Raw genomic sequence first — 23,645 nt, forward strand, 5'->3', positions numbered from 1 at the left:
GCCCTCAAAGGATGTGATATTTTAAGGAATTAAATATTATATTTTTACAAATAAGGAGCATGATGATCAAGGAAGGTAAATAACTTGCCCAAGATGATTTAACTTATAAGAGACAGAATATGGATTCTGATTCCAAAGCCCATGATCTTTCTACTAAGCCATGCTGAGGACAAGATTCTCCCAGGTAGTGGGGCAGGAAATCTCAGCTAAGGGGAAGTTCAAGACAGAATTACAGCTCCAAAGGGAAAGGACAGCTCTGTAAAAAAATGAGGTCATCATCTTATAGGTTAACTAGCATTATATGCACACTAGAAATCAGCTGCCACCAACTGATCAGCTAGAGTCACTGTTGCTGGCATCTGCTGGTCTGGACCATCTCAGGAACTAGGGAAGAGGTGATCTTGATGGGGGAAGGACATCATTTACTCCAGCTGGGAGGGACTGATATAGCAGCCCATTAGAAACCAAGCTTAAGATACAATTCATTATGGATACCTGTATCAATACTCAAATATTTACCTTCTCCCCAAAAGTTGAGATTTTCTTATCTGATGTGTCTTCTAATATTAAAAAGAACCATTACTTTTCCCAATATAAAAACAAGGCCTATTTGAGCTGGCAGCCAAAGAGAAAATAACCTACTTTAACTTATTTGTGGGTTGCAATGAACGTTACTTTGATTTGATAACTCTTAATGAGGACAGCAGACATCAGTGATACAGACAAACCATTGGGTTGAAAACAGAAATATCAACAGAGACAAAATCTCCTAATTTTCTCATCTTTGGTGTACATTAGTTGGTTAATGGACTTGAGCCAGGATATCTACACAGACCAAACAAAGTGGATAATTGAGCAATTATCTGATGAATTTAAACGCTAAAGAAAGTGACTTTGTTTAATTAAAATTTTGTTCTAAACTGCTGGAGAATCTTTCTTTGGGAAAAGTTGTGGAGCCAGAAGCAGAAGTAGGTGTGTGTATTTCCATTTCCTTATTGCATTTTAGTCCAGCCTCAAGAGACCTAGCAGGACTCGACCTTTGGGTTGGGTTTTATAAGCTACATGATAGTAACGAATCTCTGCTGCCATCATTGGGAGGCAGGATACCAACAGAAATAACACATGGCAGCATAGCAGCTGCCCTTTTCTGGAAGGTTAGTGCTTATGATTTGAGAGAGAACAAGTCCCCTTCCCTGGAGCAGTCTAGAATCCAGGCTTTGTAGTTGCAATGAGGTAATGTGTCAAGACAATGGCAGGATCTATCAAGTCATCACCCTTGGCTGAGGAAGCACCAACTCCTCATATGGTACAGTAGACATGGGGTGGGCGTGTTGGGATCTAAGCTTTGGCATAGGGCACTGGCCCAAAACTGATACCCACAGAGCTTTGAAGGCAGCCAACTGCTTTACAAGTAATCAGGCTTGAACAGATTAGCCCTTATTTATAAGTATTACTGCACATGTTTAATAGATGAGAAAACAGAAGCATGGAAAGAATGACATATATCTATCTCAAAGACATATATCAAAAAACTGGGAATCAAGGTCAATCCCCAGGTCTGTTTGACTCCAAAATCACTATAGTCTAATGACCTCATCTACCTCTAAAAAACAACTCTCACAAAAGTAAAAATGAAATATATCATTACATAATTAACTCTCTTCAGGATGTTTTCACTGCAATGTAGGATAAGGCAGTTAGCTAATATACTACAACAAGCACCTCCAGGCATGACTGGTCCTTTGGCCAGAATGACCTGGCCTGCCAACCCATGAAACAAAGACTCTCCCACAGAACTCAAAATGAAAGGTAAGAATTAAAACCAGATACAGAGAGTATGGAATATGTTGCATTCATGTAGAAGACAGAAAGTCACCTGAATTAGTCAAGTGAACACAATCATGCACACACTAATTCAAATATTCCAAGAAAGCCAAAATATAAAATTTAACCATATTTTTATGAATAAAAACAAATTGAATATGGGAAACTCTATATGATCAAACTTTTAACTTAATGAGGAAAATTAAAATTTCCATTCACCAAGCATTTTATGTTCAAGTTCAACTCTACTGAATATTACCTGTATGGACACAGCCAAGATTCCTCAAAATTTGTAGACTCATCCAAAAACATTAGCCAAAACCTAAACAAACAAAAAAAGATATTGTATTTCTGAAGACATTTAATAAAGAGTTTTTATGACTTTAGTAACTAGTTAGCAAGAAGCCATAAAGCAAAAGCTGGAGAGGAAAGTGGTTAGGGATAAATATAAATTCTGAGTGAGAAGTTTACTAGCTTCTACGTCCTCCTACAGAGTAAAAGCCGCTTAAAATGGTACAGCTACATGTCTAGCACAAAGTATAAAAAATATCCAACTGTAAAATATTTTGTTCTAAATTGAGAAATGAAGAGTTTTGAGTGATTATACTAACTCAAATCTTTTTATGTGAATGGGGAATGTTATAGGACTTCTATATTAGGTTCTGTTTTCCAAAGACAGCTCAAAAGTTCTCTCTTTTGGAAAATTATGGCCAATGAATTTTTAAAAAATTAAAACATCCTGACTTGAAAAGCAAAGCCAGAAATGAATCACACATAAATTTCAAGAATGAGAGGGAATTATATGTCATATGCAATAACAAGTGGCAATCCCAGGACTCTAGACTGGGCAAGAATTACTATGAAAAATTTCCTGGTTTAAATAGCAATTAAGGATTTAATGGGGGAAAGTAATCAGGAATAAGGGTGATCTAGCCAGTAAAAGAGCTTTAAGTGGGTAATACAGTACTCAGAATATGCCCTGTGAATATTCATGAGTTGATCTTACTGTGACTTATCTACATGGTGACATTTTCCAGTAAGAAAACATTTGATGAAAAGAAAATAGCCCCTGAGCTTCTGAACGTTATAAATTTTATATTGTAAAGGAAGAAAAATTAAGTGCTATGAGTAAATGATGGACAGTTGGGTAAAGTGTTGGAGAATAGGTACTATGCAATTTAAAAAAGTGATTAACCACTTCAGAAAAAAATCTATGCTGTTTAATATGTTCATCCCAATAAATAGAAAACATATGAAAAGTGGTTGGTTTAAAATGATAGAAACATCTTCATGGCCTACCTCTCAAACATTTTTGCATATGGTTATTCACTTAAGATAACTGATTTCATTAAAAATGGAAAAGGGCTATAAAGTAGTTCCAGATCAGAAAAAAAAATTTTATGTGCAAATTAATAAAAGCCTGCTCTTTTGCTTTTATGGACTTATCAGGAAGGAAAAAAACAAATAACAATAACAGTAACAGAAGCAGCAACAAAAGCCCACTCAGGGAATAAAGAATCTGCTTAGGGAAAAGACATAATTTCAGAGCCCCCAGGGAATATGGAAATCAAGAGAATTAAAATATGCATGTGCCCTAAAACACTGGCTCCTGCAAAAGAACCTGCAGAGAAAATGCATCAAGTTTGACCTGAATTAGCCAGACAGGCTGTCTAAAGCTGTGTCTGCATATCAGCAAATGGTGCGAGAAGATTAAATAAATGTATACATAGTTCATTGCCATAGAACTTTCTTGTGAACATACTGTCAACACCATTTTCTTTTTACATCTTGACCCAAAATGTGACAGTCAGTCAAAGTGAGTGGTTTTCCCAGATATGAGATATGATGGGGTTTTTTTTTGTTTTTTTTAGAAAGTGGCAGACCATGGTTTCTGGATCTGTAGAAGGTGATCCCCCTGTTTGGGTGGTGTGCAAAAGCCCAGCATCATTTCATGAAGCTTCACCTCGCAGGGGTGCTAATGACCTCTTCTGCCCAACTTTCCCTTTTTGGCCTCACAACCATGAATATATTTAGGAAACAAAATTTAAACAAAGGAACACTCCTTCAGCAACTTAATAGGAAATTCTTGATCATAGCCAAAGAAATGTTGTCATCTTCAGGCTCCAAAATAAAAGCCAACATTTTCCCATTCAAATCCATTGAATTTAGGGTTCACTTCAAGTTCTGTACTGGGCCATGTAAAAAAGAATATACATATTCCCACCCTGCCCTCACCTCCTACTTTTATACATAAGTTTGAGATTTGCAGGTCTCTAAAGTTACTGTGAAGATGAATTTAACTTAAAAGTATTGAAACTTAATAAGAACTCCAAACATTCTTCATTTCCATCAAAAGTAAAATTCTTGGTTGGTTTGCTTCCTGGGGAAAAGAGTACATGATCACTAGGGAGATGAATACTTATAATTAATACACCCTGTGAATGTCAGCTTCAGCATAACTTTTCCCTCCGCACTTGTCATGGTGTCGCATTCATCCTTGAGGGATCCATCAATTCACACAGAAGCATCAGGAGGCCAGAGGAAAGTTTGTCTTCATTTCCACCTTCTTTCCAAGGTTAACTACCTTCAAATCACATTCACACTAAAATAAGAAACTCATATTTTTTTCCTAGGGTTTTAGTTCTTAAATGTAAAAAGAAAAGAAAGAAAAATTAGGCCCAAAATGAATGTGATGCATATTCATGAAGGGCAAAGCAATACTCAAGCTATTGTGGTGTTGGTGACCTTGAGCTATATCAATTTATTGACCTTGATCTGTAAAGGGTCTGATGAAATGTATACCAAAGATACCAAATACCTGCAAGTATATTTCTACTAGTAAAAAAAAAAATGTAAATATAGACTTATAAAATAATAAAGGTATTGATTACAGCAAAGAAAGGACAATGACCAGCGTCACTATGCTAAAGACTTAAGCCTAAAGGGTAATGATCCATCCTGCTGGTCAGAAAATGTGTAAGTAAAATAGAAGCAGAGCAAAAAAAAATGTTGATCTTCCTTTTGCTGTGTGTTACCTTTATACTTTTGTCCCCAAGCATTACACGAGGTCTTTCCTTACTCTTGATTTGTATATAGTATTATGAATCCTTGGTATTTTATTTTAAAATATTATTTCTGTGAACTTCTTGAAACCCTTTTTAAATAGTTTCATGGTTCTCTTTTGCATTTGCTCTTAGGTATGTATTTCTTCTCGCTTCCATCCTTTTAATCTTTGACTCCATCTCACTTTAAAACCAGCATAGTCAAATTTTCTCTACTTTACTATTCATGCTCTGAATGTATAAGCTGAACTTTATTTTTCAGATTCCCCTGTCCACTCTTGAGACACACTTTTGCCTCAATATCAATCTAATGATGTTTGTTTAATTCATAGTAAGAAGAGACTCCTCTGGTTTCTGCTCCATCTTAGTTCTTTTTCTGTCCCTCTCTCTGACTCTGCTTCCACTATGTCTTCCCCCACCAGCAACTACTGCAGCACTTCTTACTCGATCTATCCTTGTTCATGACTCTCTTCCTTAGCATATTATCCAGTTACATTTCTGACTAGATGCCCCACCAGCAACTCAAAATCCATATGCCCAGGGCCTAGTTAACTGACACTAGGCCCAAATTAACTCTGCTTCTACAGGGTCATATTTCTCTTGAACAGCTCCACAAAGTTCGGTCACAAATATAGTCAAACAGAGCGAGCTGACTGGAGCCTCAACACGACTGCAGAAAAGGACATTCATTATTTCAGCCTTTGAGGATCTCTTCTCCCCCGACTGGTTAAAATAAAAAGGCTGGAAGTGTTTACAGTTCCAAAAGTGGATCATCCCAACTGTTACTTCCAATCAAAATCTAATAAGGCCTCTTGCTGACATTATTATTCTTATCTATTTATTTGTCTGTTTATTTATTTTTGGTCATATAAGAAATCTAAAACTGGGTTTCCTCAGGCAAGAGCTTGCTGGGAGCCCTGTCGGTGACAGAAGATCTGAAATATTGGCTTCTGTAAGAGAGATCGCCACCCTGTGGGGTTCTTCCTCAAGCCTTGACACACCAGAGATTCAGATACATCGTCCATTTTGTGTAAGGAATGTATATGCGATTTACAATGTCCTCCAGGTGGTCTCATGCATCTTTACCTTCACCTTGCCCCATCACATTGGGCACCTCTAGTTTAGAACTCTCTTTTCTTACTCTTTATTATGAATCCCAACCTGCTATAATTACTTTGTCCAACGTTCTTGTTACTTCCTTTAAAATAAAAAATCATCTGAAATATCATTTCCTTCAGCATTTCATAAAGATGAAATGGCGAGCAGATTGTGTTTAGTATGTAGCTTTTATTTTTAGCAAAATTAGTTCTTCCATATATATGAGTACCCCATCCTAATATAGACATTCTATGATCCATATTTGAAAAGCACCATCCATGTTTCCCTCTGCATGAGTTCTGCAGCATACTCCAGCTACACCATTGATTCTGTGTCTAATTCCTCTTATCTGAGTTCAAATGCTTCCCACCATATCCACCACTCCATTTTCATTGATTTTCACAAGTATAGACATTTTAAAAATGTACAACTTTCTCTTCTCTGTGTATTAAACTCTTGAAAACAAATGATGTCCTTCCATTCATAAACCTTGCTCTAGTAAGTCTCAATGGAGACCTAGGCAATTATATTTTGTGAATGTGTGTTTAAATATTATTATCTTTGCTCTCTCCTACTCAAAGTAATTTCTTTACTTTGAATTCCTCACATCTTATCTTTGGTTTCCTTTGTCAGTTACTTTTTAAAATTCAGATCCGTGATGCTCTCATTCTCTCAACTCTACTGGAATGCAGAAAGGTAATCTTTGAGTCCTTTTAATGTTTTCTCTATCAGAGACCACAATTTCAAATACAACAGATGAAACTAGTATCAAACTTGGAATAAAAGAGACATCTAATAGATCACTACATATGCCAGCAACAGTTCTTATAGTTTCCAATACTTATTGAAGTGTTGGATGGATTATATATCCTCATTAGCATCCCTGCAAACACCATTTATAAATATCCATGGAAATTCTCCTATTTCTGTAGTTTATAGATCATGGAGATAAGGAGGGAGTTGTTTAATAAATGCAATTTCTGACTCTCTCTCCATCTTTTAGGCTGAGATAACTTAGTTTACCAGGCATTCAGGGCACAGTGTTTAGTCAAAGTATTTACTTCAAGTTGTCAGAAGCAAGAGGCTAAGGAAGAGATTAAACTTATTACACAAAGACATGTATTTACATAATCTAACTAAAAATTTCTTGAAAGCAGACACATACTATTAAAAGCAACAACCACCACACACACAAAAAATACTTAAGCAAAGGGTGTTGTTCTTCTAGTAGGTGCTGCAGCAGTTTCTCACAGTGAATGGATTCCAGGGCAAATTTGCAGATAAGCATCTGAGATATGTTATCATGGAGAAGTTAATGGTTTGGAAGCCAAAATTCACATCTTCAAAGGTGTGAAGGAATAACCAGGCCTTGTGCTTAAAGTAAATGCATATCTTGAAGCTTGGAAATCAAGTAAGCAGAGTACTAATACTAAATAATAATAAAAAGGAAGAGTGAGTTTAATCCTAAAACAAAAATGATTCCCTTTTGGCATCTGGCAATTGTCATACATGCTTTCTGCCTACTTGTAGATGACTCAGGATCTTGATAGATCACTCGCCTAGGTAGAGACCAGAGTGCTGTTGACCAGGCACATTCTGATTACAGCTAAGGTGAGGGCAAAAATTGTGTATATAACTACTCCTTGTCATAAGGGATATATATCACTCGTAGACAGAATACAATAGCACGCACGTGAAACATAATTGTTACTAAGCACTAGCTTTGAGAAAGTTCAAAGAAGAAAGTGATGAAGATGGTTTGACATAAAGACACAACTATAATGATAATATTTGCTGATATAATAATAATTACAATTATTATATAATCTATATGTTAATATAAATTATTTAAGTGCCTGATATCGTTTAATCCTCACATGACACCTGGGAGGCAGATACTATCATTATCTTCACTTTCAGATCAGGAAAGCAGGTTAGAAGAGGTTACACAGTTAGGCAGATAATGATGTTTGTCACACACTATAATCCAGAGCAGTCAAATCCTCAACCTAAACCCTCATAGAGACCCTCAGTAGACTGGACTGGGAAGGCAAAAGGGAGAACAATAAGCTATAGAAAATAGTGCAAGATTATCTGGATGGGCTCAGAGAAACTACTTGGAAAAGGGAAGATATATTAAACAGGTAGGTGGGCCAGATTCTGGAAGGAGAGTGTCAGGGTAGCCTTGTAAATGGAGAACTTTGTGGATTTCTGACTTCCCCCAAAATTCAGTCTACAGAATTGGTAGGATTATTTTCTTCACAAACCCAGAAGTATTCATTATCAAACATTGAATTCTGGTCATACAGAGGAAATGAGACTTTTGACAGGTCACTTAATTGTTCCCAGCCTCAGTGTTCACATCTGCCAAAATGGGGATAACAAATTGCATGTCATAGAGCTATCGCAATGATTAAACAGGATAATTCCCACAACATGATCAGCCCCATGTCTGACATATAGCAATCACTCAATAAATATTAGTTCTTATCATAAACACTTTGTGCAAGGCACTGTTCTAAGAATCTAAAGAAGCAAAAAGTATGGTGTTAACTCTTAAACTGCTTAAGTTCAGGAGAGGAATATAGACACAGTGGCTGCTCTGCAAGTGAAATAACACAGGGGCGCTGGTTCACCTTCTCCATGAAGACTTCTAGTCTCTGCAATCACGTAAGGACACTCCCACAGTCAGCTCCCTGCAGCACTGTGTTTGTAGCATATACGTTGATAGGCTGAATCTACGAAATCATACTCAGTAAGAATGAGCCTGTTTCCACTCTAGGGTGAGTAGCTGTAGAATATGGAGAACAGAGGTTAAAAGAAGAGGCAGGTCTGATACCAGAGAAGGGGGCTGAGTGACGCCAAAACCAAGCTGGCAATGTTCTCCTGAAACTAGGGAGAAAGAATAGGGTTAAACTAATTGGTCGGGACAATTAAATTAAGGTATCATGAATGTCTATAGTTCTCCTCCAAAATGGTAAACTAAAAAAGTTGCTTTGGAATGACATATTTCCGCACAGCTCTCCCTCCAGCTCATAAACTCACCCCTGTGCTTCTCCAGATACTCAAGACACTCATAGTCTTTCTTAGAGAGAATTGTCCTGTGTAGTTAGGCTTGCTTTCCTCAGAGTTACTTGCTCAAAATCACTTTTTGCTTTCTTCCTAATTTCCCTTTTTCCCTGCCCCACATTATTAACTGCGTTCCTTAGGGTAGTTTTTCTCTGGTTATATCAGGAGAGAAGCAATGTAATTAAATTTATCTAAGGTGTGAATGACTGATACCTTCCTGATCTTACCAACACTGTATTCATAGTGTCAGATTATGTTTAGAATCCAAATTAAGCTCTAGCCATAGAAACCACACTTTTTTATGCATTGAAGGGAAAAGAAGATTTTAGGCAATACAGGAGAGAGATTGCATTTTTTTTTTCTGGCAATGTGAACAAGTATCCATTCCTGTGGCATGTTTGATCTAGAATTTCCTTGTTATATTGGAAAAGGCCCTCCTGTAGAACACTGCTAATGTGATACTGAATTTAGAACTAGAAGGAATTTGAGCAAATTTACCAATGATTTTGAATTATGTCTCCCAGGAAGATGGTGAAGATTCCAGAAAAATTTCAGCAACAAAAGAAGCACAAGGACCAATGACATTCAAATGGGTTTGACATAAAGATAACCAGGTGGACAGAAACATTCTGACTTTTTAGCTCAGCTAGGGACTTACAGGCCCCCTGATGAAAAGGACTCAAGCCAAAGCATTGAGGAGCGCTTGATAAAGATGTTTTCCCAGTATGTGGCAGCCGTTAAAAAGCAAATAGGTTTCCGGGATACAACAAAAAGGGTTGGAAGATACAGCGGCACAATGAACAATAGAAGCTTTTTTCTTCAGAGAGACTGGACGCCTGCCACCTTCCCACCTGAAAGCTATGAGGCAGGTTGAAAGAATCCTGAGCAATGTGCCTGAGACAGCTCGAAGTGAGAATGATCTATTCTGAATGCCTGGGAAGGCAAATTACTAGCAGTCAGATGGAAGGATTCACAATTATGAAAGGCATGGTGAAAGCTGATCAGATTCTCCTTTCTACTAGGCTTCATGCTTCAAAACAACCAGAACTTCATTTTATTAAAATACCCATTGCTGTCAGTAAAGGAGATGGGAGTCTGCTTGACAGCACTGCCTAAAAGGCATTGTTAGAGATGCTGGCAGGGCTCTCAGGCCACCTGACCTAGACAGGGCTCTGGCTAATGCATCCTCATAGCACAGTCCTGGGAGCTAAAACACATTGCAAAGACAAGTCAGGCTGATTTCTAGATTAAATTCCCCTGTCCACTGCTGTGTGCTTCACCGAATGTGGTAAGCTGAGCGTGAACTTCAGCAAAGGGCTGTTGAGCAAATAAAGGCAGATAAGGAATGTTAAAAGTACTAAAAAAAAAAAAAAAAGTATAAATTGCAAACTGTCAGATCATCCATAGCCTCAGCCAAGTCCAAATGGCTTCATTTTCCTTTTCTAGTCTGGCCAGTCTGCTTGAGTCTCTCCCACTGGTATTTTTGGGATACGGTCCAGGCCATTATGAACAGATCCAACAATGTGCAGTGATCTTGAAGCTTGCAGAAAAGTTTGGGACTACTTAAATTACACCCCATTTATCTTTACCAGGGGATTGTGTAGCTCTGTCAAAAGTATCCTTGGTTCCCTGGTGAGCTAACTTGCAGTAATTCTGCCATTTGGGAAAGATTTAGAGGTACAGTTTATAATAAATGTTCAGGATTCAGTATTTTCTTTTAGTTGAATCTTCTGTCTCTTTCCATTTCAATGACTGTAACCTCTTTCCTTCTATAACATATGGCTATTTACCCTTGGTATCTTCTCCACTAGATATGGAGTCATGACCTTTTGTCAACCTTAACCTTCACCCAACCATGACAGGCTGTTTAAATAATCAAACCACTTGTTAAATGTTTATTTGCCTGTGGCACAGCTGATTCTACCTCCTGTATTCCTTCATGTGATGTATTTCCTCCCATGATTGGCACTTAACTAAAGGCGTACTTTAGGGAAACTGCTGAAGTTTTCATGGAACCAAGTGCCAGAACATGTGGTATCGTGGCAAGAGCCCTGCTCCTAGAAGCAGAAAGGCTGAACTAGACACCAAGCTCCACCCCGATGGCTTTGCAATTTTTAGAGAGTTCACCTGGCTCAGCCTCGGTTTCCTCATTTGTGAAATAAGGACAGTGTCTGCTCCCAGTGATGTTTTAACAACTACTCGATGTGATGCACATGAGGGCTGTTTCACATAACGCCCTACATTGAGTAACATGTCCGTTTCTGCTTCTCTTCCTTTTCTTTACTCCTTACCTAACCTCCCTCATCTCTCTCTCCTCTCTTCCCTCCCTCCTTTCCTTCCTTCCCTCCCTCCCTCCTTCCTTCCTTCCTTCCTGCCTTCCTTCCTTCCTTCCTTCTTCCCTCCCTCCCTCCCTCCCTCCCTTCCATCCTTCCTACCTTCCTTCCTTTTTCTATGTTCAACTATTTCCCAGCCCCACCCTCCACTCTTACCTCCCACTGCAGTTGCTCCAAAAAGACCCTTTGCTTGCATGACCCCTTGATCATGTTTGCAATCACCTCTCCTTATCCCAAATATTATGCAAATACTGCTTTTCCTTTAAGATTCTTCTCCAGTCTCAATTTTATTATGGACTCTTTTCTGATGATTCTACCCAATATTAAGCTTTTTTTCCTCTCAATTTTTATTATATTTACTGCGTGTCACTGTTCTCCAATATTTTATTTGGAAGGATTTTATCTAGTTAGATTCCAATCTAATATCCAACTTGTACATCTTTTGCATTCCCTGAAGTACCTATCATATTTGTAGGTATAGTGTAGGTCTTAAATAAAATGTTAAATTATATTGTGTGACTAATTATCAGTCCAATTTTCTAGTTTTGTCTTAACTGTACATTTCAATAGACCTGCTTATATTTCCATATGAGAGAATTCTCTCATTCTTCTATAAGTGCTTCACTTCATACGTGTATTATCATCATGTCTCTAGGTCATAATTAGAGTTAGCTAAAATTTCTCTAAAGCAATACTTTTGAAAGAAAAAAACCTTCTGAGTAAAATATAGACTATTGTTTGTGGCTTTAACATTAGGATACTGTAATATCTAGTGATGTTCTGGTAAATGGTTAACAACCATGCTTGTGCAGAAAAAAAGAAAAAATCTCCTGATTTATGGTGTTTGTCAGTTTTCATGGTATAAATAGTTCCATCATGGCCGATTTCAAGCTTCCAAAGTAATTTCACAGAGTGCAAAGTTGGGAAGAGATGTGCATATCCAGGCTCCTGAGCCAGCACATGTCAGCTCCGGATCACCAGTGAATATCCTACTATCGTTTAAATGGGTGATTTTCTCTGTTTTAGAATATCTTAAGATCTTGCCTCTCCAGGCAGCCCTAAAATAGAGTAATTCTGTAAATATCATTCCCATTGACAAAGAAAGCAACAGCTGTCCAGAGACAGATTTGAACTTTCTACTTTTGTCTCAGAATTCCTTCCTAGACTGCTGTTAGAGAGACTGACTTGTTTGCCCTACAATATGAAGAACAGGAATCATCTCTCTTCATTCATCTCCAAATCAGAATTCATCTCTTCAGTATTAACTTTGGCTTTATTCTGTCTCTAATAGATGGTGCTATTTTTCTGAGCATATGTTAAAAGAGTGGAAGTCACTAAGTGGTTCTTTCATATTTAACAAGCCTTTGGCATACAGTATTAGCCTGGTATACTTACACAAGCAAACACTGTATTTGTCACTTTGGGCATTGGTCTTAATTACTTAAAATTCCTCATTTTTTGAGGAATATGTCCACTCAGCCACATTCTGGTAAATAGTTTCTCTAGGGTTGTAGATTCTAGCATTTCCCACCACGGCTGAGTTCAGTTTCCAACATGATATCATCCAATCAACAAAATTCCTGAAGGTTTATTAGTCAGCTCTACTGAGCTTTTATACAAAGACAAAAACAGCTTCAACACATCACTGCCTCAAGTGAACCTATAGTGGTACCTCCTGGTACAACTGCAAAGTGAGTGATGCATCCCTGAATTTCTCATATTCTATTCAATGTCATACTTCTGATGATTATCCAAGTTAGAAAGAGCACATGGATTGTGTTCAAGGGACCAAAATTCAAGTTTAGATCTTTCATAATTAGCTATAGGACTTTATGTCCATCCCTTGGTCTCTTTAAGAAGCTTCTCCATCTGAGGAAAAAAGGAGGGCAGCATATTCAAGTTGCTTTTCTAGCTCCAACATTCCTCTTCCTAGTCTAAGTAGAGAGAATTGGGCTTTGCAATAATTGGCAAGCACTGCCCTTGACACTTGTGTCAAGTATTGTCTTATATAACATCTCCAAAGGCTGTTTGAAACTCACCAAAAGATGCAATTGAAGCATAAATTGTCAATATGTATTGGTTTATTAGTCTCTTCTGAAGAAAATGCCTGTAACTGGTGTTCTACTTTTCTTCTGCTTCCTTCTGAAGTCATTTCTGTAACCCTTTCCCCCATTACAACTCCTGTTTTGTTTCTCACCCTCTCTTTTTTACTTTGATGCTATTGTTTTTGTTTCTTGCCCTTTGACAAATAGTGATAAAGTAAGACCTGGGTAATGGATTTGATTAGTTGCAGAAATTTATGCCACTAGCCACCCACCTCATCAGATGAACTACAGGCATCTCAAAATATTTGGATCACTGCCTCTGACCTAAGATTATACTTCTTATATATCTGGGTCTCCTTTGTTGGGCCATTCTATTATTTAACATATCCTAACAATTTGGTGCAATGAAAGGTTGTAATACTGGCTGTCTCTAGCAAATATAGAGATATAATATACTTGTTTTCATCAAAGTTAACATTATTTTGTATGACCTCTACTTGCAACCTAGCAAATGGCAACTCTAAACTAGTGAAAAATCAAGAATTCCACTCAGGCATCTAACCTCATACTGTTCACATGTCAAACGCAAGCAGGAGCAGCAGGAAACTGGCCTGTTTTTTCTAATTACAATTATGATAAGAGTTTAGCACAAGTCTACTTAAAATCACAAAACCTTTCAGTGCAACACTGGTATTTTATCCCATTGTATATTCACATGATTAAGTTTATTTGACTGCTCAGAAGAAAAAAAATCTCTCTTACTGTCCCACATGTTCTTACTTAGGGTACTATGAGGAGTGACCCATGGGCAATTACATATTGTCTCATTTTCATGAAAATGGCAAAAGCATGAAATACAAGATGATGGAAAAGGCTTTTCCTCTCCTCCCTAAAACTAATCTCTCTCTTCCAGGGAAACCACAAATCTCGGGTTCAAATAAAAGTCCTTTAATTGAGTGGAATTTCTATGCAAATACTAATACTATTTGGACCAGCAGGCAAGTGTAATTCTCTGTCTCGCCAGGGAACCACATTTTCCCAACCAAGCTGAGTTCCTCTTTCCCAGCACTGGCAAAGCAAAAAGTGTTCCAATTAGTGAGGCTAATTTTTCTCCTATCACTCTTCTCTCCTGTGCCAGTGTGAGGTAAGTGAGGGTGGGCATGGGAAACTGCTTTAAGTCATTGATGGAAGAACCAACTGATTGATTGATGTTGGGCTGAAGCAATCTTTCTGTTCACCCATTGGTTTGCCACTCATCGGGACGCCAGCAGCACTGAAAGCGAGCCAAGCCTGTCAGATGTGGCACTGAGAACACTGCTCTTTGTGGAATATTTTTGGATGCCAGATGCCAATCACTCATGGGACTTTGCCGCTCAATAAGAATGTCGGATGTGGACTTTAATTATAGTCTAGCAGGAAAAGGGCGATGGAAGGAGCAGAAGCAACTTTATTTTTAGTAAACCCAGCTCTTTGCCACCACAAACCCTGTGAACCTATTTTAGGGGATTGTCATTGTTGTTTCGTGGTTTTCATCAACATTGCTAAAAAGTATCAGGTTGACAGCTTTGGGGAATTGAAGGGCCTTACTCTAGGGAAATTGAGAAACACAATGGCCATATTTGGGAGGAGCTCGGCCCTGATACCTTAGTATTAAACTTTCTGAACCCACATTTAGAAGATATAGAAAAGTTTGCATTTTAAGAATAATCACTTGCCTTTAATAACTGCCTCAAAACACTTTAGGGAGGGAGAGAAAGCTGGTCAAAAAGTCTACAACTGAGTGAGAGACCTAAGTAGAAATTAAGGACAGGAGAGTTCTCTGTATGGACACTTTCACCACTTTCTTGTAGCAGTGTTTTCTGATAAAAATCATTCATTTGCAGCTGAAGCAGTCAGGAAGGCACTGTATTTACTGAGCACAAACTTCATCTTAGGTAAGAAGAAGAAAGGGCATAATGACTCCACTCCAGAATTTCACATGTGTCATTTGAGAACAACTTGTCAGTAGGTGGAAATGTATAATATACATACTTGTATTATGTATTATTAGTTTCATAGATATGCTAACTGGATTCAGAGAAATTGCAACCAATTGAGCAGCGATACTTAAGAAGTCAGCATGGATGGACCTGGAGAGTATCATGCTAAGTGAAATAAGCTAGCCAGAGGATGACAAATACAATATGATTTCACTTATATATAGAATCTAATGAACAAAATAAACTAACAAGTAGAAACAGACTCATAGATACAGAGAACATCCTGTCAGCTGTCAGAGGAGGGGGAGTTGGGGAGCTTGGTAAAAAGGGTGAAGAAATTAAGTAAACAAAATAAAACAAAGTCACAGACTCAGGCAGCACTATGGTTATTATCAGAGGGAAAAGAGGGTCGGGGCAGGTAGAAGAGGGTAAAGGGGGGAAAATGGCAACAGAGGGAGACTTGACCTTGGGTGGTGCACACACAATACAATATACAGGTGATATATCGTAGAACTGTTATCCCAATGAATTCAATTAAAAAAAAAGAAGTCAGCTTTAAAAAGAAAACTATAGCATATACCACCCTACCCTGCACACACACATGCACACACATACACCTTAGCTAAGAGTTGGGCAAAACTTTCTTTTTATACCATGAGGCTGCTATCAGAAGGGAAATACTTGATACTCGTGAATTGGCAACCTACTGGTGAGAGGCCCCTCAGCCCATTACCATTTCCTGAGCTCTGCAGCTCCATTTTTGAATTTAATGTTAAAGGGCAATGAGCCAAAAGCATCTTAGTTGGAGGCTGCTGCTTTGTTTATTTATATATTTATTTATTTATTACATTCAATGTCCTGTCTCTATACATATCCCTTCATCTTAAAAACTATAATCATCGTAGACTATTAATATTTACTAAGAAAATAATACTTGAATGACGCTGCTTTGGAGTTAAGGAAAATTACATTTTGAATAGATACAGAGTCTTTGAGGAGCTTCCGATCAAATCAGAGGAATCAAATGATTCTGTGTAAGCTTTGGAACACACATAAAAATTCACACAACTTCTCCCCCATTACTATTTATTTTAATTCAAAAAACTAAATATTGAACACTTATTGTATTCAATCTCTATGGTAGGTGATTCTGGAAAATAGACACACGATGTAGTACTTGCCATCCACTAGAGCATACAAAAAAAAAACCCAGAAAACAAAAAACTGCAGATACAATTCCATATAACTCAATGCCAAAATGAGAGATTCAAGTATATGAATTAAATGAGATCATATCAGAGAGAGGCCAGTATGGGTTGAAGTATTTAGTAAATATTTCAAAAACTCCATGAAGATAAAGCAGTTATCTAGTTAATAGATAATAATAAATAAATTTGAAAACTTACCGTAATAGACTTTGGGGACTGAATTATCTACTTTATGATTCTTGTTTGATCAGAAAATGAGATATTTGTCAATATAATAGATGTTGGGTAGTCACAATAAATACTGTTAAGTAGATGTATTTAACTTTAAAGATATTGCATTAAACTATAATGGTAATTCATTAAATTATAATGATAATGAACAAAGAGGGCCTTTTCAGTGCTAGCGAAGTAATAGCTACTTTCCATTTTGTGACTGGACCACTGTGATCCAAGCTGACTATACTGTAGAGTCCAAGTTCCACTGGCTCAGCTCCTAGCCACGTCTGAGATATTTCCTATTCTCATACTATGTCCACATGAAGTCAACAAAACCACCACCATCTGTTCAGAACTGCTAGAGACAGCTCATAGCAGTGAGTCCTAATGACCTGTCTTGATCAATCCATCACAAGTATTCACTGAATTCTTGAAATGTTCAAGACAATCTCCTGAGATGTATGGAAAACAAAGACGATTCCTGCCCTCCAAGAGCTTACTACATAGTTGGGAACCAAGATATGCATACACAAAAGGTAATTAATTATAAACAATAGAGTAAATAATAAAAGTCAAAAGAATACTATTAGATATGGTACAGTAAGAAAAGAGGACCACTTTGAGAGAAATACTCTCCTGTTCCAAGTCTTTTAAAATTGGATTTCTGGTCAAGATGGAGGCATAGGTAAACACAGTTCGTCTCCTCATACAACCACAACAAAAATTACAACTAAACTACAAAACTATCAGTTGGGATGGAGAATTAGGAGAATGGGGGAAAAGATGGAGGGATTAAGTACAAATAGATATGTACAGAACAGAAAAGGGGATGTTAATAACAGAATAGGAAATGGAATAGTCAAAGAACTTACATGCATGAATCATGGACATGAACTAAGGGGAGAGATTTCCAGAAGAAATGAGGGGTACCTAGTGGAGGAGGGCAAAGAGGGATACATTGGGACTACTGTAATAGCATAATCAATAAAATATATTTTAAAAAATTAAATTAAATTAACGGCACATGCCCTCCCCTTACCCACACAGCAGTCAGGCAAAGGCAAGCTATAGACAGAAATCCATTTACTGGTCATTGTCCAACTCTGCTCTCAGACTTGCTTGCCTCCTTAATCCTATATTCTGGCCATGGATATCTATTTTCTATCCCCTCAGTTTCTAAACTCACTCAAACTCTCCTTTCTGGTTTAATAAAATTGGTTCCCTCATGACTTCCTACTCTGCATACTCCCCTGAGTTTCATATCCTTTATAGCTTCAGATAAGAAACTATTATTTATTGTCCAGCCTAACAGAGTTCAAAAGCAGCTCAGCCCATGGCCACCCCTGACAAACAAAAGGGGTTTCAGAGTAAAAGGAAAAGTACAATTAATGCTGAATAATATGTCAAGACACAGGATGAACAAAGTAAAATCAATGTCAAACATTCAAAAGTTCAGAGTTAGAGATGGAAGGGAAAATTTTCCTTCAACTTGATCATTTCCTATAATAGTCAGTGAGTAGAAGCTCTAAGTCACTGTCTTGAAATCTTTTTAAGCCATGTAATGTTCAGTATCAATAAGTATTTGTTGAATTAGTACTGAGAGCTTGGTCACTTGTCCACTCAACAACACCTCATTTTGTTCTATGGCCTGATTAACCCATGCCTGAATTAACAGACAATGTATCTACAGTTACCAACCTGTTGCATTCTTTGTCTTTATCATTTTGACTCAAAAGATTTATGGGCTCCCATTAAAGACAAAAAGAACTAATTCATAAAGCACAGAGTTGTTAAGCCTTACAGATACTCTTGTCTTCTCAACTAGGATGTAGCTTCTAATGAAAAGGACTGTGCCTGAATAGCCCATGCCTAAGAAGGAGGGAAAAGTGCTGCAAGAATATTTGCTCTTATACTTTCACAATTACCTTCCTGTGTTGACAAAATGGTTTCATTTCTAACCCTCAGAGAAATTGGAGAATTGCTATGAGAATTCATGTAAGAAAGAAGTAGAAGGGGAATGTAGGAAAGGCCAGTGAGTTGTGTGAACGTGCTTTCAGGAGAACAGATTCAACAGTTCTCCTGACTCTCTGCACTTAAGAAATCGTGGCAGCTCAGTTATGGGTGATGACTGAAGGACTCGCTCTATGACTCTTTTATGACCACTCAGAATGTAACTCAGGTGCTCAAAGACCAAGAAGACAGATGCTGTAAGCAATTCTAATGTGTCTGGGGACAGCCGTGGTGGCCAAGCTGTCAGCAAGGTTGATATGCTGACACAGTGCCTTAGAGTAACACCAGCAGCCCCTGTCTCCTAAAAGCAAAGTCTCTACAACAATTACTAAGATATTTTTGCTATGGCACATAGGTTCTTAAGGAAAAATCAAATACATGAGCCCTTATCATTTGATATCATTATTATTTCAATGGCTCCTGAGCCATTTTATGTCTTTTACCCATAAAAAAGCATGAACTCTCGAGCCAGAGAAACTGAGTTTGAATTTGCGTGTGGCATTTGGAAAGACCTTAATCTGTCTCTGTAATCTATCTCTGTTTTGGCTTCTCCAATTGTAAAATGAAGATAACAATATCTATTCACAAAACTGTTGTAAGAATTAAATAAGACCATATAGGTAAAATACTCAAAGCACGGCCTGGAACATCGTGTTATTAAGTGCCTTGTTTTGCTTTTTTATTGATTTTAGAGAGAGGATGGTAGAATGAGAGAGAGAGAGACAGAAAGAGAGAGAGAAACATCGACTCGTTCCACTTATTTTTATGCATTCATTGATTGATTCTTTTATGTGCTCTGCCCAGAGATTGAACCCACAATCTTGGCATGTTGGGATGACACTCTAACCAACCGAGCTATCTGGCCAGGTCCTGTTAAGTGTTAGCTATTAATATTATTATATCCTGCCAAGTACCTGTGTTCTCTCTTAATCCCCATGAAATAATACTCCGCTCAGAAAGTTTAAAACCCTCCATTGTCTTCTAGGAAACCTCCCATTCTTTAGATAAAAACACCACTCAAGTCAACAAAAATTTAATAAGTCTCTTCTGTTCAAGGAAGAGGGATTCAAAAACCTGAATAAAAGTGTGTTCTAAGCTGTTTAAGCCTAGGAAGCTTCTGGTAGAGGTTCACATGAGGCAGGATGCTGTCCGCACTTAAAACCTGTTATCAGCTGAGATCACAATCTGTGAGTTACTCTTTTTACAAAAAGAGTAAATTTACAAAAAAGCAAATATAAACACCCTCCCCTTTACTTACCCCCATAGACAGAGTAAATGAGCTTTTGCCTAGAGAATGCACTCAGAAAAGAACACAAGTGGACCGCAGAACCTCACAAACAAAGAGACATTCAGATGTCAACCATTTGTAAATCCTATCACTAAGGAACCGACACCCCCCCTTAAGCATTGCTTTGCTTGAAAGCAACTTTGAGTATTTTTCATACACTGCAATTAGTATTGCCTGATGATGGAGCAAGGACATCAATATAAGGAAATTACAACCTATTATAAACAGCCATGGGAAAAGAACACAGATAAAGATCAGCAGCATTCGAATATTGAAAAATGCAGACTGAATCTAAAGAGAAAAGTCCCAATTATCATAGGCTAAAGCTTCTCACGTTAGTTATCCTTCCTGGAGTGCTAGCTGGAACTTTATATTAGGCCACATTATATTCATGTATAGATCATGATATTCCCTCTACTTAACTGAAATGAATAGTATATTAAGAGAGAACACATATCATATGTATGTTTTGTTAGTCTTGGCCAAATTTACGTATATTCTTAGGAAGTTCCAAGTTAAAGAACCTTCCAATAGATGTTAAAGGAGCTATTAGAAACAGTAGGATGTTTACTTATGACTGGAGCCTAGATCTTGGTGTCCAAAATAGATAAAACTTGACAAAGAACACCTACACAAGGAACATGTTTCCCTTAACAATGTGGAAGCCCTAACAACGGACTTGCACCTAGGCCTCTATTTTCCCACTGCAGTATTTTCTGCAACCATTATTCCCTTCTACATCACTTCTATAAAGATAAGCTGATCCCTCTCTCTTTGTGACATGGGGCAGAGTTTCTCAGGTCTGGAATATGATCTCATGGTCTTTATCATTTATTGAAACTGTATCATTCCATTAAGACTTAATTACTACCTTTACATCCCTGAGCATCACAGTCTAGCAGGGGTGTCCAACTTTTTTGCGTCTCTGGGCCACACTGGAAGAAGAATTAGTCTCGCGTCACACATTAAATACATTGCGACACATAATCACAAAAACATAATGTTTTAGGTAAATTTACGATTTTGTGTTGGGCGCACTCATAGCCATCCCAGGCTGCCTGTGTTCCACGGGCCATGAGTTGGACATGCCTGGAGCACACATACACACCATTTTACAATTGTGATCCAGTTAAAAGGAGTCACCTTGTTGGTTTATCTTTCTCCTTACCCCACTGAACCTTGCATGTGGGGTATTTTTTTTTAATGAATTTTATTGTTTTCAAATGCTACTACAATCTGATCATTTTCTTTGCATATACATCTAGCTTCTTTTGCCAGAAATACATTGAATCTTTGGGAACAAGGACCACTAAAGATTTTTGCAGCATCTTGTTTTTAGTACAGTTAGATCCCCATTAGGTTAATTTGATGGTCCTACTGAAATGTTTCAGCCAAACAGAGCAGTCTATGACAAAATACTCCACCACTTTTCCTGGGCCCAAAACTTGTAAGGGTAACGTCAGTGATAGTGTGCTAGATGAGCAGACTGTGGTACCTGTCATACCTATAGTTCCCCCTTTCGAGGAGAAACTCAGCCCCTGAATGCTACAGATTTTAAAAACCTGAAGCTAGCACATCTTATGTCAAGTGATTCATCACTGCTCCCCAAATCACCAAGGTGCACGTGGCCCCTGGATGGCACGTGGACCCCAGAGCAGCCAATTCCTGGGCTTACTAGAAACCTATGGAAAATCCGATCGCTGGGCTAGGATTCAGATTCCCCTTTTCAGGTACTGTTGGAGACAGACTCAGAGAGCTAACAGGGAACACTAAAGTTGAAAGTTTGTATAGCGAGAGTGTGTAAAGGTGGGGCCAAGAGCAGTTATGAGCAACCTGAAATTATAAAGAAGCAGACACTGAGAAAGCAGTCATGACGAAGGAGAGGTCATTTGATAAGACAGGAAAACATCATGCAGAGGACCTATATCACATTAAGAGCAGAATGGTAACCTTACAGTCAGAAACTCCTGCTGCTAAACTCCTGCAAACCACAAGCTCCAAACTCAGAGAGGCACTGCTGCAAATGGTTCTTCTTGAATGCCCATGAAGTTGTATGTCCTTCAGTGCCCCAAAGCCTCCTTGAAACAGCACATCTTCCTGCCCTGTTCTTAAAAAAGAGTGAGGGGCGCTGTGTCCCCAGCTACTAAAAAAGCTGAACTAAAATTAATGGAAAAAATTCAAGGCTGTTAGACATTGTTCTTGAACATTTGGTTTTTTGCTTCTGTCCTGAAGCAGACAACTTCTCTTCTGTCTTCCATGTCTATCATCTCCTACTCTCTGTATCCTAGAAGTTCCCCATGGAAAAACTACCTGAAACTCATCCACACTACAGCATAAATGGTGTAAAACAGCACCACGTATTGGCATTTTGTCACAGCGGGAATCTTACAGTACAAGGGTGAAGCGCTTATGGAGCGATGGCAGGTCCATCCAGGGTCTCATGTTGGGATGCCTCTGGCATAGGCATTAGTGTGCATGAGGTTCATTAGGAAGTGCTCTTGGGAGCAACATCTGTGAAAGATACGGGAAGGAAGCAGGCGTGGGCAGAGGGAAAATTTTACCCTCAATGAAGTCTCAAAACAAGGCCTCTCTTTCAGAAAGTTCTGAAGATGAGATGCTCCTTCAGAGATTTGTGTGAGTTGATCAGTCATTGATGCAAGAGCCTTTATTGATTAGTCCTTGATGCAAAACAACCCAGGAAGAAGAGGTTGAGATGATTTTAATGGGGGCTTCTAACTGAATACTGTCTGCCAGAAGAAGCATTCTCAGCAGAAAAATCCTTTAATCCTGAAGGGTGATCAGAGCGTCATGATGTCTGCCACATCCAGAAAGCGAGCAAGAGTCTTGGGGCACAGTTGGAGAGCAGGTAGAAAGGTCTTTAATAAGAAAAACTAAAATTATTCTACATTTACTATCTCTAAATACACGCCTAATAAGACTGACTATATTGCAGCTCAGATTTGAGTAAGCTAGAAGGAAGAAAAAATGGAAGAGGCAGTAGGACCATTGAGCAAGGCCTTGGCTTTAACTTCATGAATTTTACCAAGGGCATGTGTTTTTCCTTTTTCTTCATTTTTATTTAAATGACATTATTTTTAATTAAGTGTATGAGTCACAAATCTATTCTTTCATGAACAAAACAAAAAGAAGAAATCCTTCACTTTAGGGGTGAAATTTTGTTTCATTTCTCCTTTGATGTCTATTCTGAGGTCATCTTTCCTGACCTTGGCAGGCGAATTCTACCACTGTGCAGTCGAGGTTACGCGACAGAAGGGCCTGGCCTTCTCCAGGCAGCATTTGCTCACCCCACAGAACTTATCTGGTGGTTCCAAGGAACAAATGGCTTTTGCTGGGCTCTTCAATAATATGATTTGCATGCTTGAAATGAGATCGCCAAAGTAATTGTAGAATATTGCTTGCCATTACCGTCATTAAAAACAGGCAGATGTAGGAGCACTCCCAGGGAAAATCTTCCTGCTGGGTTTTCATGGAGATAAGTGCACAAAATCCACT

The sequence above is a fragment of the Pteronotus mesoamericanus genome, unplaced genomic scaffold (assembly GCF_021234165.1).
Source record: "Pteronotus mesoamericanus isolate MK-2021 breed Mesoamerican mustached bat unplaced genomic scaffold, CSHL_Meso_final contig_74, whole genome shotgun sequence".
NCBI classification, from domain to species: domain Eukaryota; kingdom Metazoa; phylum Chordata; class Mammalia; order Chiroptera; family Mormoopidae; genus Pteronotus; species Pteronotus mesoamericanus.